The sequence below is a fragment of the Anomaloglossus baeobatrachus genome, chromosome 2 (assembly GCF_048569485.1).
Source record: "Anomaloglossus baeobatrachus isolate aAnoBae1 chromosome 2, aAnoBae1.hap1, whole genome shotgun sequence".
Classification (NCBI taxonomy): Eukaryota; Metazoa; Chordata; class Amphibia; order Anura; family Aromobatidae; genus Anomaloglossus; species Anomaloglossus baeobatrachus.
In genome coordinates this window covers 642440036-642457852 of record NC_134354.1, presented here as the reverse complement: position 1 = coordinate 642457852, position 17817 = coordinate 642440036, and the positions used below count along the sequence as shown (strand labels likewise).

The following is a 17817-nucleotide window of genomic DNA, read 5'->3' as shown; positions in this document are numbered from 1 at the left end:
CGTTGACGAATCTCATCATTATGCTTGCTATATCACTCGCCCAAGATCCAACAGCAGAACTTCCCATCAGGGAAAAAAAAAAAAAAAAAAGTTAGTTAAATCTTTACTAATACACTCACTATTTTGGGTTCTTGTTCACAAAGAGACTCAGATGAAGGGAATCGCTCATCAGCCCACTTTACAGTCGACCTGGCTGAAGACTATTTGGAGAAAAATGGAAACAAAGAAGGGAATTTTGTTACTTACCGTAAATTCCTTTTCTTCTAGCTCCAATTGGGAGACCCAGACGATTGGGTGTATAGCTACTGCCTCCGGAGGCCACACAAAGTATTACACTAAAAAGTGTAAGGCCCCTCCCCTTCTGGCTATACACCCCCCGTGGGATCACGGGCTGCTCAGTTTTAGTGCAAAAGCAAGAAGGAGGAAAGCCAATAACTGGTTAAACAAATTCAATCCGAAGGAACATCGGAGAACTGAAACCATTCAACATGAACAACATGTGTACCCGAACAAACCAAAAATCCCGAAGGAAACAGGGGCGGGTGCTGGGTCTCCCAATTGGAGCTAGAAGAAAAGGAATTTACGGTAAGTAACAAAATTCCCTTCTTCTTCGGCGCTCCATTGGGAGACCCAGACGATTGGGACGTCCAAAAGCAGTCCCTGGGTGGGTAAATTAATACCTCAAGTTTGGACTGTAAAAACAGCCCTTCCCTACATGGAGGCAACCGCCGCCTGCAGGACTCTTCTACTTAGGCTGGCATCCGCCTAAGCGTAGGCATGCACCTGATAACGCTTTGAGAAGGTGTGCGGACTCGCCCAGGTAGCCGCCTGGCCCACCTGCTGAGCCGTAGCCTGGTGCCGTAATGCCCAGGACGCACCCACGGCTCTGGTAGAATGGGCCTTCAGCCCTGATGGAACCGGAAGCCCAGCAGAACGGTAGGCTTCAAGGATTGGTTCCTTGATCCATCGAGCCAGGGTGGATTTGGCAGCCTGCGACCCCTTGCGCTGACCAGTGACAAGGACAAAGAGTGCATCCGATCGGCGCAGGGGCGCCGTGCGGGAAATGTAAATTCTGAGTGCTCTTCACCAGATCCAACAATGCAAATCCATTTCATATCGATGAAATGGATAAGGACAAACAGAAGGTAAGGAGATATCCTGATTGTGATGAAAAGGGGATACCACCTTAGGGAGAAACTCCGGAATCGGGCGCAGCACTACCTTGTCTTGGTGAGACACCGGGAAGGGAGCTTTGGATGACCGCGCTGCTAGCTCGGACACTCTCCGAAGAGACGTGACCGCTACCAGAAAGGCCACTTTCTGTGACAGTCGAGAAAGTGAAACATCCCTCAGAGGCTCGAAGGGCGGCTTCTGGAGAGCAATTAGTACCCTGTTCAGACCCCATGGGTCTAACAGCCTCAGTACGGAGGGACAATGTGACAAACCCCCTGCAGGAACGTGCGTACCTGAGGAAGTCGTGCTAGGCGCTTCTGAAAGAATACAGACAGCGCTGGAACTTGTCCTTTAAGGGAGCCGAGCAACAAACCTGTTTCCCAACCAGATTGCAGGAAGGAAAGAAAGTAGGCAATGCAAATGGCCAGGGAGACACTCCCTGAGCAGAGCCCTAAGGTAAGAATATCTTCCACGTCCAGTGGTAGATCTTGGCAGACGTCGGCTTCCTAGCCCGTCACATGGTGGCAATGACGTCATGAGATAATCCTGAAGACGCTAGGATCCAGGACTCAATGGCCACCCAGTCAGGTTCAGGGCCGTAGGATTCAGATGGAAAACGGCCCTTGGGACAGTAAGTTTGGCCGGTCTGGTAGTGCCCACGGCTGGTCGACCGTGAGATGCCACAGATCCGGGTACCACGACCTCCTCTGCCAGTCTGGGGCGACGAGGATGGCGCGGCGGCAATCGGAGCTGATCTTGCGTAGCACTCTGGGCAACAGTGCCAGAGGGGGAAACACATAGGGCAGCTGGAACTGCGACCAATCTTGCACTAAGGCGTCTGCCGCCAGAGCTCTGTGATCGCGAGACCGTGCCATGAAAGTTGGGACCTTGTTGTTGTGCCGGGACGCCATTAGGTCGACGTCCGGCCTTCCCCAACGGCGACAGATTTCCTGAAACACGTCCGGGTGAAGGGACCATTCCCCTGCGTCCATACCCTGGCGACTGAGGAAGTCTGCTTCCCAGTTTTCTACGCCCGGGATGTGAACTGCGGATATGGTGGATGCTCTGTCTTCCACCCACATCAGAGTCCGCCGGACTTCTTGGGAGGCTTGCCGACTGCGTATTCTGCCTTGGTGGTTGATGTATGCTACCGCTGTGGAGTTAAAAAACAAATAACTCGGGCCCACAAAAAAAAGTTAGGAGTCTGAGGCAGAGTAGTAGTTGAATTTCAGTTTGCTTGTTTATTGATGCAAAGGATCCAAAAATAAAACATCCAACGTTTCGGCCTTAACATACAGGCCTTCGTCAGAGAAAGTCTATTATATAGATAAACAGAAAGAAAAAATTGAATTAGTTGTTATCTAAACAAAGTAATGTACATACCAGAAATGCTCAATATCGGGGTACACCATTAGGGGCAAAGAACACAAAACAATATCAACAAGCTTTAATACTGATAATTAATCTATGATGAACAAGGAGAATCTACATCATGAGTTGTAATGCTCTGTCTTTGAACAAATGTCCTCTAGAGGAGGTAACGGAACAACTGGCCGCTATATAGGAAAAACCACCCTAAACATGGTTATCAGAGAAATGAGACATACCTATATGATTGTAGGGAAAACGGTGTGTATATAATATACGAGATCTCCGTATACAAAAAAAGGATACCTAGAAATAGAAGGTAGTCAAATAACTGATCCGGCTGGACAATTTAGAAAAAAAATTTTTTCATATCAGAGAGTATAGTCAAAATATGAGAGGTGGAAAATGATTAGGAAAAGATCATATGAGCTGCAGAGAGATGAAGAAAAAAGAAGAAGAAGCAAGAAACACGGAAGAAAGAAGAGAGAAAGAAAAAGAAAGGAAGGGAGAAAAGGAAGGGAAAAAGAAAGAGAAACAAGGAACAAAGAAGTGTGGATAACCAGATGAAAAAATGGAAGAGGGGAAACAAGGGGCAGTATATAATTCTGAAGGTAAAGACAAATGGGGAATACCTCTGTTGACATCAATGGTACAACTGATAGCAAACAAAAGAAGTAAGAGTCACGTTAGAGAAGTGGAGTCCACTGTAAGACACTGTGAAAAGGGAAAATGCCAAGCCATAATATCTGTAATGCATAGTATTTTGGGGGAATGTATCCAAAGGATAAAATAAATCAATGTGTACCTACCCAGTTGCCGTACAAAAATTGCAGTAAAAATTGCTGGTATGGGAGGTGCCCCTATATTCAGAGGCAACCCGTATCAGGTATGATAACCTGTATAATCAATCAATATGAACAATTGATCAGTAGGTAATCTTACATTATAAAAGAGAAGAGTATGGACATAAAAAATCGGCACCTACCGGACGGTAGAAACATTATGTATTGAGGCACGGTGTGTGAACAACACCCTAAAGGTGTGAAAAAGCCATATGGTATAGTCTGCAGATAAAGGATTATGTCAAAATAAGTATATGTCCCTACGAATGCAGCTGTAATGAAATATAGCAAGGATATGACATGTCAAAGTACAAACCTTTATCCTGCTAAATAAGGCTAGGTATTAAAGCATCAACATCTAATGTTGTGGGGGAAATCAGTCGGACTCCTAAAGGAAAATATATGCAGATCCTAATGAGAATAGATATAGAGAATATAAGCATTTATAGCCAGAAGAGAAAGAGAAAGTAAACCGTCTGTACCTTGAATGGATAAAATCCTGTGTGGTGGCCGGTCCCCATGTGAATTCCTATGCTGCCTCTAGGAAGTGAGGAGTGCGCTTTTTAAAGGTGCCTAATGGCCCAGGTGTGTCAGTTCTATCAGGAAATCCTGCCTGTGCAACGCAGGGACAGACCGTGGCACGCACGCCGCTCATGCGCGGAGGAACCCCCAGTGATCCTCGGCGCATGCGCGAGCGGCGGCCACAGCCGGCCCACGTGCGTATGTGATTGGCAGGGACAGGAAGCACATGTAAACCCAGAAATGAGAGTGCTGGAGCGCAAACAGTGAGTGGAACGCACGATTACCCATGCGCCGAAGGGCCAAGGGGCCGATCGGCGCATGCGCAAGCGGCGGCCACCGTATGTGAATGTTAAATAGGAGAAGTGGGCCGGGTGCGTGCGCAGACCGGCCGATGAGGCGGCCGAGACCGCGCATGCCTGGGCACACAAACGTCCATGTGATCCAGGTGAATGGTGCCGACAGGATATTGAGTGCCGTGACGAGATCATGGGAAAACTACAGCGCCTGTGAAAAAAAGACATAAGATAATTAGATAAAAGTAATGTACATAGCGCCACTGTAAAGAGATTTATAGGACACAGTAGTGATAAGCATAGGATTATAGATAATAAAGAAGAGTAAGAGACTGCATATAAAAGAATAAAAAAAGGAAAATAGAGCTGTATCTGAAAAAGGGTGAATTGTTTAAAAAGAGGAAAAAGAGTAAAGAATAGAGATAATAAATAAAGAGAATAAAAGTAAAAGGTAAAAATACACGAATAGGAATAAAACATATGAAAATGAAGGGCATAAAGATTTAGTAAAAAATCTCATATTCTCGGTTCAATCCCAAGGGTTCTAATGTTTGTAATGTAAAGATCCAATATGCCTCCCGTTCCTTAAGCTTCTGCACCCTATTACCCCCCCTCCTGGGTTGAGGTACTTGTTCCAAAACCTGGTAACGTAGCTGTGCTACCGTGTGGCCTGCCTGCAGAAAATGTGCGGGAATAGGTAGCAGTGTCTGCTTACACCTAATGGTTGATTTGTGTTTACTTATTCGGTCTCGGATATGTTGGGTAGTCTCCCCAACATACCCGAGACCGCAGGGACACTTAATCAAGTATACGACATATGTTGAATCGCAAGTGAAGAAGTTTCTTATGTGAAAGGTCTTACCGGTACGGGGGTGGGTGAAAGTACTCCCCTTTGTGACATTTGAACATTGAATACAATGTAGGCATGGGTAAGTGCCCGTACGGGCTGTCTGTAATGTCAATTGTAATGCCTGTTTACGCTGGGAGCCAATGTCTGCCCGCACTAAAGTGTCCTTCAGATTTTTTGGACGCTTATTGCAAAACAGAGGTCTGTTTTGAAACTCAGATGTTGGGATAAGCCTGGCCTAAAAGCGACCAGTGTTTCAGGATAACCCCCTTAACCTGTGCCTGAAAGGGATGATGGGAAGCGACAAAGGTGGCTCTAGGGCCTTGAACCGGACTTGACCGTCTAATAGTAGACTGTGGTGTCGCGACGTTCTGTGGATATCCCCTGGCTATAAATTTAGCACTCATTTCAACCCGACGTCTTTCTCGTGTGTCAGGATCTGACACAATGCGGTCAACCCTTTTAATCTGAGAGGATGGTAAAGCCCACTTAATGTGACTAGGATGAGCACTAGTGTAGTGTAGCAAACTATTCCTGTCCGTGGATTTGGTGTACAGATCAGTTGAAATGGTGCCATCAGGTGATTTCAAGACGAGTACGTCAAGAAAATTGATCTTATATTGGTCTGAATGTAGGGTAAACTTGAGATTGGGTAGACAGCTGTTCAAATCCGAAAAGAATGTACTTAGATCAGCAGGGTTTTATTTTTGGATCCTTTGCATCAATAAACAAGCAAACTGAAATTCAAGTACTACTCTGCCTCAGACTCCTAACTTTTTTTTGTGTGCCCGAGTTATGTTTTTTACTGTATTGTGATATTTCCTCGGAGGCACCTACTTTTTGACAAGTGAGCCAGACTTTACCTTATATTGATACTGACTATTTTAGTCTGGGCTCCTTGATTGAATTTTTCATTTTTTCAGGATGTCATTTTCTACTTTCTCATATAACGAGGAGGAAACCTCTTCTATTTTGGCTCAGGTTACCACTCCTAACACTTTTCTATCCATTCCGGCTGAAGAAACAAGAACAAGGGATTATGAGAAGATTCTTCGTAAGCAAATTGCCTTTGAATTACACTCTATAACTTTGGCGGAATATCATAAAGTCAAAAGAATACCCCGTGGGTTACGGGTTCCCCTCCGTCCTACACTATTTGCTGACGATACTACCTATTGTGACAAGTTTGAAAGTATACTTAACAAGTGCTCAATGGATATCATGATCCTCACCATTGAATTCTTACAACATCAACTCAGAGATGTTGGTGATAAAATTCGAAGCATTGAAGATCAACTATCCAACACTCTTCCACCCAACGAATGGAACACCATGAAAACGCGGACACAAGATTCATTGACGGACTTTAAGAAAACACTACAAGATAGGAAAAGAGCTAAATACATCAGAGACCAGGAGGACTATTCAAAAAATCGTATCTACAAATGGCGATTTCAGGATCCTCAGGATCGACGACAACCCTACTATGGGACTTTTCAGGGTTCCACTAGCTCTGATAGCGATCACAGCCAGTCCCGTGGGCCTTCCCCTTCTTTTTTAGGGCCAAGACGTCCCCAAAGAGAAAGACAAGGCGGGGGAAAAGGAAACCAAGGGGCTCCATACAAGGTCACGACTCGTTCTCAGGTAGGACCAACATCCTATACAACATTTCGTCCTACCATTTATCACCAACAGAGTCCGACGTATTACAGAAGGGTCTCTCCTTCTGTCCCACCCCGACATTTAACGAATTTACCCTGGACCAGGAACTTAGACGGTTCTTCCGGTCCCTCAGATTAAAAACACACTTTCAGTCCCTGGACTCTGGTGAGACTGTTCCACTTACCACGACTCCAGGAACATTTCGACTCAAGGATCTGAAATTAACTATTCCTAGTTCTTTTCAACCACCTAAGACATATCATCCGATCGAAACTTTCATTAGTCTGGTTAGCTCTGACACCAGAAAGGTCATTAATGATATAAAACATGGTCACTTGCAGGTCCGTCACAATCTTACATCTGAGGAATCTCAGGCCCTTGATGGTCTTAAGAGTAACCAGAAATTAGTCATTAAACCGGCCGATAAAGGCGGTGCTATTGTAGTAATGGACAAATCCTACTATGTCTCTGAGATACAGGGGCAATTGAATGATTACACCACGTATAAGCCCATTTCACATGATCCGACATCAAGGATCAGGGATCTTATTAGACACCTTATTACTGAACATATACAACTTGGTACCATTGATAAAAAACTATCCGAATTCCTTATGAAAGATTTTCCCATCACACCAGTGTTTTACACTCTGCCCAAAATTCACAAAAACTTGAATAAACCACCTGGACGTCCCATTGTGGCTTCAACGGATTCCATTTTATCACCTTTGGCGATCACACTTGAGAGGATTCTGAACCCCCTGGTACCAACTATTCAATCATATATTAAGGATACTAATGATTTCCTCCATTTTCTCAGGACATCTAGTAATATCTCCAGTGACGACATTCTGGTTACTCTGGATGTGACAAGTCTTTACACAAGCATTAATCACCAGCAGGGTATTGACGCTGTCGAGTTATTCTTGGACAAACATGGTGGACTATCCCCCCATCAAAAGAAGTTGGTCATTGACCTTTTGACAATAGTGTTACATAATAATTTTTTTCTATTTCAAGACCAATTCTATTTGCAAATTCAGGGGACCGCCATGGGATCAAATGTAGCACCACCATATGCTAATATCTTTATGGCGCATTTCGAGGAAACGTTCGTCTACTCTCATCCTATGTTCTCGGCACACGTCGTTACATGGCGCAGATATATAGACGACATTTTCATGGTTTGGCACGGTGACCCTGCTGATCTAAGTACATTCTTTTCGGATTTGAACAGCTGTCTACCCAATCTCAAGTTTACCCTACATTCAGACCAATATAAGATCAATTTTCTTGACGTACTCGTCTTGAAATCACCTGATGGCACCATTTCAACTGATCTGTACACCAAATCCACGGACAGGAATAGTTTGCTACACTACACTAGTGCTCATCCTAGTCACATTAAGTGGGCTTTACCATCCTCTCAGATTAAAAGGGTTGACCGCATTGTGTCAGATCCTGACACACGAGAAAGACGTCGGGTTGAAATGAGTGCTAAATTTATAGCCAGGGGATATCCACAGAACGTCGCGACACCACAGTCTACTATTAGACGGTCAAGTCCGGTTCAAGGCCCTAGAGCCACCTTTGTCGCTACCTATCATCCCTTTCAGGCACAGGTTAAGGGGGTTATCCTGAAACACTGGTCGCTTTTAGGCCAGGCTTATCCCAACATCTGAGTTTCAAAACAGACCTCTGTTTTGCAATAAGCGTCCAAAAAATCTGAAGGACACTTTAGTGCGGGCAGACATTGGCTCCCAGCGTAAACAGGCATTACAATTGACATTACAGACAGCCCGTACGGGCACTTACCCATGCCTACATTGTATTCAATGTTCAAATGTCACAAAGGGGAGTACTTTCACCCACCCCCGTACCGGTAAGACCTTTCACATAAGAAACTTCTTCACTTGCGATTCAACATATGTCGTATACTTGATTAAGTGTCCCTGCGGTCTCGGGTATGTTGGGGAGACTACCCAACATATCCGAGACCGAATAAGTAAACACAAATCAACCATTAGGTGTAAGCAGACACTGCTACCTATTCCCGCACATTTTCTGCAGGCAGGCCACACGGTAGCACAGCTACGTTACCAGGTTTTGGAACAAGTACCTCAACCCAGGAGGGGGGGTAATAGGGTGCAGAAGCTTAAGGAACGGGAGGCATATTGGATCTTTACATTACAAACATTAGAACCCTTGGGATTGAACCGAGAATATGAGATTTTTTACTAAATCTTTATGCCCTTCATTTTCATATGTTTTATTCCTATTCGTGTATTTTTACCTTTTACTTTTATTCTCTTTATTTATTATCTCTATTCTTTACTCTTTTTCCTCTTTTTAAACAATTCACCCTTTTTCAGATACAGCTCTATTTTCCTTTTTTTATTCTTTTATATGCAGTCTCTTACTCTTCTTTATTATCTATAATCCTATGCTTATCACTACTGTGTCCTATAAATCTCTTTACAGTGGCGCTATGTACATTACTTTTATCTAATTATCTTATGTCTTTTTTTCACAGGCGCTGTAGTTTTCCCATGATCTCGTCACGGCACTCAATATCCTGTCGGCACCATTCACCTGGATCACATGGACGTTTGTGTGCCCAGGCATGCGCGGTCTCGGCCGCCTCATCGGCCGGTCTGCGCACGCACCCGGCCCACTTCTCCTATTTAACATTCACATACGGTGGCCGCCGCTTGCGCATGCGCCGATCGGCCCCTTGGCCCTTCGGCGCATGGGTGATCGTGCGTTCCACTCACTGTTTGCGCTCCAGCACTCTCATTTCTGGGTTTACATGTGCTTCCTGTCCCTGCCAATCACATACGCACGTGGGCCGGCTGTGGCCGCCGCTCGCGCATGCGCCGAGGATCACTGGGGGTTGTTCCGCGCATGAGCGGCGTGCGTGCCACGGTCTGTCCCTGCGTTGCACAGGCAGGATTTCCTGATAGAACTGACACACCTGGGCCATTAGGCACCTTTAAAAAGCGCACTCCTCACTTCCTAGAGGCAGCATAGGAATTCACATGGGGACCGGCCACCACACAGGATTTTATCCATTCAAGGTACAGACGGTTTACTTTCTCTTTCTCTTCTGGCTATAAATGCTTATATTCTCTATATCTATTCTCATTAGGATCTGCATATATTTTCCTTTAGGAGTCCGACTGATTTCCCCCACAACATTAGATGTTGATGCTTTAATACCTAGCCTTATTTAGCAGGATAAAGGTTTGTACTTTGACATGTCATATCCTTGCTATATTTCATTACAGCTGCATTCGTAGGGACATATACTTATTTTGACATAATCCTTTATCTGCAGACTATACCATATGGCTTTTTCACACCTTTAGGGTGTTGTTCACACACCGTGCCTCAATACATAATGTTTCTACCGTCCGGTAGGTGCCGATTTTTTATGTCCATACTCTTCTCTTTTATAATGTAAGATTACCTACTGATCAATTGTTCATATTGATTGATTATACAGGTTATCATACCTGATACGGGTTGCCTCTGAATATAGGGGCACCTCCCATACCAGCAATTTTTACTGCAATTTTTGTACGGCAACTGGGTAGGTACACATTGATTTATTTTATCCTTTGGATACATTCCCCCAAAATACTATGCATTACAGATATTATGGCTTGGCATTTTCCCTTTTCACAGTGTCTTACAGTGGACTCCACTTCTCTAACGTGACTCTTACTTCTTTTGTTTGCTATCAGTTGTACCATTGATGTCAACAGAGGTATTCCCCATTTGTCTTTACCTTCAGAATTATATACTGCCCCTTGTTTCCCCTCTTCCATTTTTTCATCTGGTTATCCACACTTCTTTGTTCCTTGTTTCTCTTTCTTTTTCCCTTCCTTTTCTCCCTTCCTTTCTTTTTCTTTCTCTCTTCTTTCTTCCGTGTTTCTTGCTTCTTCTTCTTTTTTCTTCATCTCTCTGCAGCTCATATGATCTTTTCCTAATCATTTTCCACCTCTCATATTTTGACTATACTCTCTGATATGAAAAAAATTTTTTTCTAAATTGTCCAGCCGGATCAGTTATTTGACTACCTTCTATTTCTAGGTATCCTTTTTTTGTATACGGAGATCTCGTATATTATATACACACCGTTTTCCCTACAATCATATAGGTATGTCTCATTTCTCTGATAACCATGTTTAGGGTGGTTTTTCCTATATAGCGGCCAGTTGTTCCGTTACCTCCTCTAGAGGACATTTGTTCAAAGACAGAGCATTACAACTCATGATGTAGATTCTCCTTGTTCATCATAGATTAATTATCAGTATTAAAGCTTGTTGATATTGTTTTGTGTTCTTTGCCCCTAATGGTGTACCCCGATATTGAGCATTTCTGGTATGTACATTACTTTGTTTAGATAACTAATTCAATTTTTTCTGTTTATCTATATAATAGACTTTCTCTGACGAAGGCCTGTATGTTAAGGCCGAAACGTTGGATGTTTTATTTTTGGATCCTTTGCATCAATAAACACGCAAACTGAAATTCAAGTACTACTCTGCCTCAGACTCCTAACTTTTTTTGTGTGCCCGAGTTATTTGTTTTTTACTGTATTGTGATATTTCCTCGGAGGCACCTACTTTTTGACAAGTGAGCCAGACTTTACCTTATATTGATACCGCTGTGGAGTTGTCCGACTGAACTCTGATCCGTTTGCATTCCAGCCACTGCTGGAAGGCTTGCAGGGCAAGATACACTGCTTAGATTTCCAGAACATTGATCTGAGAGGTGGACTCCTGCTGAGTCCACGTACCCTGAGCCCTGTGGTGGAGAAAGACTATTCTCCACCCTGACAGACTCACGTCTGTCGTGACCACCGTCCAGAATGGAGGTAGGAAGGACCTTCCTTTTGACCATGAGGTGGGAAGAAGTCACCACTGAAGAGAGTCCTTGACCGTCTGAGCAAGGGAGACGTTCCTGTCTAGGGACGTCGACTTCCCATCGCTTTGGCGGAGAATGTCCCATTGAAGTGGACGCAGATGAAACTGCGCGAAAGGGACTGCCTCCATTGCTGCTACCATCTTCGCTAGGAAGTGCATGAGGCGTCATAAGGGGTGTGACTGGCCTTGAAGGAGAGACTGCACCCCCGTCTGTAGTGAACGCTGTTTGTCCAGCGGAAGCTTCACTATCGCTGAGAGAGTATAAAACTCTATGCCAAGATATGTCAGTGATTGGGTCGGTGTCAGATTTAACTTTGAAAAGTTGATGATCCACCCGAAACTCTGGAGAGTCTCCAGCGCAACGTTCAGGCTGCGTTGGCATGCCTCTTGAGAGGGTGCCTTGACAAGTAGATCGTCCAAGTAAGGGATCACAGAGTGACCCTGAGAGTGCAGGCTACCACTGCTGCCATGACCTTGGTGAAAACCCGTGGGGCTGTCGCCAGTAGGGCGAATAACGGACGCAAGACAGCCAGCCCCCGTGACCATAAAAAAAAAAAAAAAAGATTTGCATACAAGAAAGGTAAGAATTTATAAAGTATTTATTTAGGTCTCAAAAGGGGGCACAATAGCAACAGGAACCTTTCTAGAATGCAGCCCAGGAGCTGCAGAAGGGGAATCTTTTAGTTTAATTGCGAAATTTCTGCTGACAGGTTCCCTTTATTTGTGCCGCTAGCTATTTACTGCTGCTTTTGCATTAAGCAGCTTATATATGATAGTGCTAAAGTGAAAGGCAGGATCTATGTTACACTTTATCTTCAGTCACCTTCCCCCCTGTTTTACATCAATTTAGTGCTGTCCCATATATTTATTCATATATAGACACTATTTTACCCACACATACACACACTAATTTATATATACATACATTATATACACACACTATAATATTATATAATATATATATATATATATTATATATACACACACACACCGTATTTTTCGCTTTATAAGACGCACATGATTATAAGACGCACCCCCAAATTTGGTGAAGGAAAAGAGAATTTTTTTTTTAATGTTAAATTGGGTCCATCTTATAATGCCAGTGTCCCTCTAACAAATCATATAGGGTATATGTCCCTCATAGCCCCCCATCCTAAAATTAGCCCCCTTAATCTGGATATGGCCCCCTTATATTGAATATAGCCCCCTTGTGATGGCACACGTTCCCCTGTGCTGCCTATGGTCCCCTATGGATTGCACACGTTCCCGTGTTAGATAACGCCCCCATGCTGCTGCCCATGGCCCCTATAGATCGCACAAGTCCCCCTGTGTTAGATATCGCCCCCATAGTGCTGCCCATGGCCCCTATAGATCGCACAAGTCCCCCTGTGTTAGATATCGCCCCCATAGTGCTGCCCATGGTCCCTATAGATCGCACAAGTCCCCCTGTGTTAGATATCGCCCCCATAGTGCTGCCCATGGCCCCTATATAGATCGCGCAAGTCCCCCTGTGTCAGATATCGCCCCTAGGCTGCTGCCCAAAGTAAAATAAAACCCTCTTTCCTCATCTCCTCCAGCGCTGAGCTCCCTCCTGTCTGGCTCCGTGCTTCTGTTCTTCCACTTCCTGGTTCTCAGTGCGGTCATGTGATCGGCACAGCAGGCTGAGCTCTCTGCCTGCCTGATCACAGTGGAAGCAGGGACACGGGGAGAAACGCTGCAGGGGTAAGTAAAGCTTTTTTATTTTAGAATGAGCAGCAGCCTGGGGGCCAAATCTAACACAGGGGTGGGCATGTGCGATCACACTGGGACGCAGGCTCATATACTATGCACCGCTGCCCCAGCCCCTCACTGCGTGCGATTTCAGCACCATTGGAGATGGACAGCGGCTGTGCATATTATATGAGCGGGTGCAGGAGATCAAAGCAAAGGAACAAAAGTGCGTCTTATAAAGCGAAAAGAAGGGAATTTTGTTTACTTACCGTAAATTCCTTTTCTTCTAGCTCCTATTGGGAGACCCAGACAATTGGGTGTATAGCTTTTGCCTCCGGAGGCCACACAAAGTATTACACTTTAAAAAGTGTAACCCCTCCCCTCTGCTATACACCCTCCCGTGCATCACGGGCTCATCAGTTTTGGTGCCAAAGCAGGAAGGAGGAAACTTATAAATTGGTCTAAGGTAAATTCAATCCGAAGGATGTTCGGAGAACTGAAACCATGAACCAAAAGAACAATTCAACATGAACATGTGTACACAAAAGAACAACAGCCCGAAGGGAACAGGGGCGGGTGCTGGGTCTCCCAATAGGAGCTAGAAGAAAAGGAATTTACGGTAAGTAAACAAAATTCCCTTCTTTGTCGCTCCATTGGGAGACCCAGATAATTGGGATGTCCAAAAGCAATCCCTGGGTGGGTAAAAGAATACCTCGATAAAAAGAGCCGAAAAACGGCCCCCTCTTACAGGTGGGCAACTGCCGCCTGAAGGAGTCGCCTACCTAGGCTGGCATCTGCCGAATCATCGGCATGCACCTGATAGTGTTTCGTGAAAGTGTGCAGACTCGACCAGGTAGCCGCCTGACGCACCTGCCGAGCCGTAGCCTGGTGTCGCAATGCCCAGGACACCGACGGCTCTGGTAGAATGGGCCTTCAGCCCTGCAGGAATCGGAAGCCTAAAAGAACGGTAGGCTTCAAGAATCGGTTCCTTGATCCACCGAGCCAAGGTTGACTTGAAAACCTGAAATCCCTTACTCTGGCCCGCGATAAGGACAAGAGCGCATCAGACCGGCGCAGGGGCGCCGTGCGAGAAATGTAGAGCCGGAGTGCTCTAACCAGATCTAATAAATGCAAATCCTTTTCACATTGGTGAACTGGATGCGGACCCAAAGAGGGTAAGACGATATCCTGATTGAGATGAAACGGGGATACCTTAGGGAGAAAGTCCGGGACCGGACGTAGAACCACCCTATGCTGGTGAAACACCAGGAAGGGGGCTTTGCATGACAGCGCTGCTAGCTGAGACACTCTTCTGAGTGATGTGACTGCCACTAGGAAGGCCACCCTTTGCGAAAGGAGAGATAGAGAGATCCCGCATCGGCTCGAAAAGTGGCTTCTGAAGAGTCGTCAGCACCCTGTTAAGATCCGAGGGTGTTAACGGACGCTTGTAAGGTGGGACCGGAAAGCGCCGATACTTGTCCCTTGAGAGAGCCGAGAGACAAGCCCTTGTCCATTCCGGATTGAAGGAAAGAAGAAAAGTGGGCAAGGCAAACGGCCAGGGAGTAAAACCCTGATCAGAGCACCAGGATAAGAAGATCCTCCAAGTCCTGTGATAGATCTTGGCGGACGTTGGTTTCCTGGCCTGTCTCATGGTGGCAATGACATCTGGAGATATCCCTGATGACGCTAGGAGCCAGGATTCAATGGCCACACAGTCAGGTTTAGAGCCGCAGAATTCAGAAGGAAATATGGCCCTTGAGGCAGCAAGTCTGGTCGGTCTGGGAGTGTCCACGGTTGACCCACCGTGAGGTGCCACAGATCCGGGTACCACGATCACCTCGGCCAGTCTGGAGCGACGAGGATGGCGCGGCGACAGTCTGACCTGATCTTGCGTAACACTCTGGGCAGTAGTGCCAGAGGAGGAAATACATAAGGCAGTCGAAACTGCGACCAGTCGTGAACTAGCGCGTCTGCCGCCAGAGCTCTGTGATCCTTGGACCGAGCCATGAATGCCGGGACTTTGTTGTTGTGCCGAGACGCCATTAGATCGACGTCCGGCGTTCCCCAGCGGCAACAGATCTCTAGAACACGTCCGGGTGAAGAGACCATTCCCCTGCGTCCATGCCCTGGCGACTGAGAAAATCTGCTTCCCAGTTTTCTACGCCCGGGATGTGAACTGCGGAGATGGTGGAGGCTGTGGCTTCCGCCCACAGCCGAATCCGCCGAACTGCTCGGAAGGCTTGACGACTGCGTGTGCCGCCCTGGTGGTTGATGTACGCAACCGCCGTGGCGTTGTCCGACTGAATTCGGATCTGCCTGCCCTCCAGCCATTGCTGGAACACCTTTAGGGCTAGATCCACTGCCCTTATCTCCAGAACGTTGATCTGAAGGGAGGACTCTGTCGGAGTCCAGGTTCCCTGAGCCGAGTGGTGGAGGAAGACCGCTCCCCACCCTGACAGACTCGCGTCCGTCGTGACCACAGCCCCGGCTGGGGGCCGGAAGGATTTTTCCTTCGCCCAGGAAGTGGAAAGAAGACACCACTGAAGAGAGGTTTTGCTGCAAGGGAAAGAGAGACGTTCTTGTCTAGGGACGTCGACCTCCTGTCCCATTTGCGGTGTCCGATAGAATCGGACGCAGACGAAACTGCGCAAGGGAACTGCCTCCCTTGCTGCCACCATCTTCCTCAGAAAGTGCATGAGGCGCCTCAAGGGGTGACTGGGCCCGAAGGAGAGATTGCACCCCTGTCTGTAGTGAACGCTGACTATGCAGCGGAAGCTTCACTATCGCTGAGAGAGTATGAAACTCCATCCCGAGGCAAGTCAGTGATTGGGTCGGTGTCAGTTTTGACCTTGGAAATTTGATGATCCACCCGAACCCCTGGAGAGTCTCCAGAGCAATGGTCAGGTTGTGTTGACATGCCACCCAGGAGGGTGTCTTGACTAGAAGATCGTCTAGGTAAGTGATCACCGAGTGGCCCTGAGAGTGTAGGACCGCCACCACTGCTGCCATGACCTTGGTGAAGACCCGTGGGGCTGTCGCCAGGCCGAATGGCAGTGCCACGAACTGAATTTGTTCGTCCCTGATGGCGAAACGCAGAAAGCGTTGAAGCTCGGGTGCGATCGGCACATGGAGATAAGCATCCTTCATGTCAATTGATGCTAGGAAGTCTCCTTGTGACATCGAGGCTTCAGAGTGTTCACCGCCTGAAAAAGTGCATCGGCTCGCTCGGGGGGCGGAGATGTTTTGAAGAAACGAGTCGGAGGACGAGAGCAGAGCTCTATCCTGTAACCGTGAGACAGAATGTCTCTCACCCATCGGTCTTGGACATGTGGCCACCAGGCGTCGCAAAAGCGGGAGAGCCTGCCACCGACCGAGGACGCGGTCTTGGTGAGGCCGAAGTCATGAGGAAGCCGCCTTGTGACTTAGACCGTCATGCAGAAGAGTTCCTCTAGCCCTCCTCTGACCTGTTGGACGTGGAGGAACGGAACTTTGCTGAGGACCGAAATGACCGAAACCTTTGGACTGGGGCAAGGACGAGACCTTTCCCTTGGACTGTCTAGTAACTTCATCCAATTGCTCGCCAAACAAACGGTCGCCAGAAAATGGCAAACCGGTTAAGAACTTCTTGGAAGCAGAGCCTGCCTTCCATTCACGTAGCCACATGGCCCTGCAGACTGCCACCGAATTGGTGGATGCTACCGCTGTACGGCTCGCAGAGTCCATGAACGGCGTTCATGGCGTAGAACGAAAAAACCTACGCCTGAGAAGTGAAGGACACAACCTGCGGGGCAGAGGTATGTGCAACCGCAATAATCTCAGCCAGAGAAGCTGAGATAGCTTGGAGTGCCCTCACGGCTGCGAAGGCTGGAGCAAAAGATGCGACTATGGCTTCATAGATGGATTTCATCATAAGCTTTATTTGCCCGTCAGGCAATCGTGAGAGATGGACATCTGCCCCTAATCCTACGGATCTAGCCGCCAGCCTAGAGACTGGAGAATCCACCCTGTGACACTGAGCCCAACCCTTAACAACGTCAGGGGGGAAAAGGGTAACGCGTGTCAATAAGGCGCTTAGTAAGCGCTTGTCCGTAAAGTTCTGTGCTTCTGGACGGCCCCTCTGGAGTTAGAGTGATCGAAACATGCACTCCTGATGAAGTCGGGGAAGGTTCCCAGCGGGCCCGCTTAGCCTATCAGAGGCCGCGGTCCGTGACGGAGTTCTCACCGTGGGATCTGGGTGTTACCCCAGGAGCCCCTTGTTGTACCGACCCAGAGGGACCCGGGAGCGATGAACTCACAGCTCCCTGGCCCTGTGTTCTCGGTCTGGACTGCAAGGCTTCCAGTATCTTAGCAGACCCTCTGTCCATAGACTGAGTCCTGGAATGTGAAAGCTACTCAGAGATTTGCTGATTCCAACATGCAAACTCTGTCCCTGTCATCTGTGCAGTGGAAACCGGCGGCACCACCTGGCC

General features: G+C 46.9%; 1 protein-coding gene across 2 annotated transcripts in view; it reads right to left on the bottom strand.

Moving 5' to 3' along the window:
• The window catches only part of TROAP (trophinin associated protein), a 225436-nt gene that overhangs the window by 39957 nt on the left and 167662 nt on the right, over positions 1-17817 (bottom strand). The gene's annotated exons all lie outside the window — the stretch shown is intronic.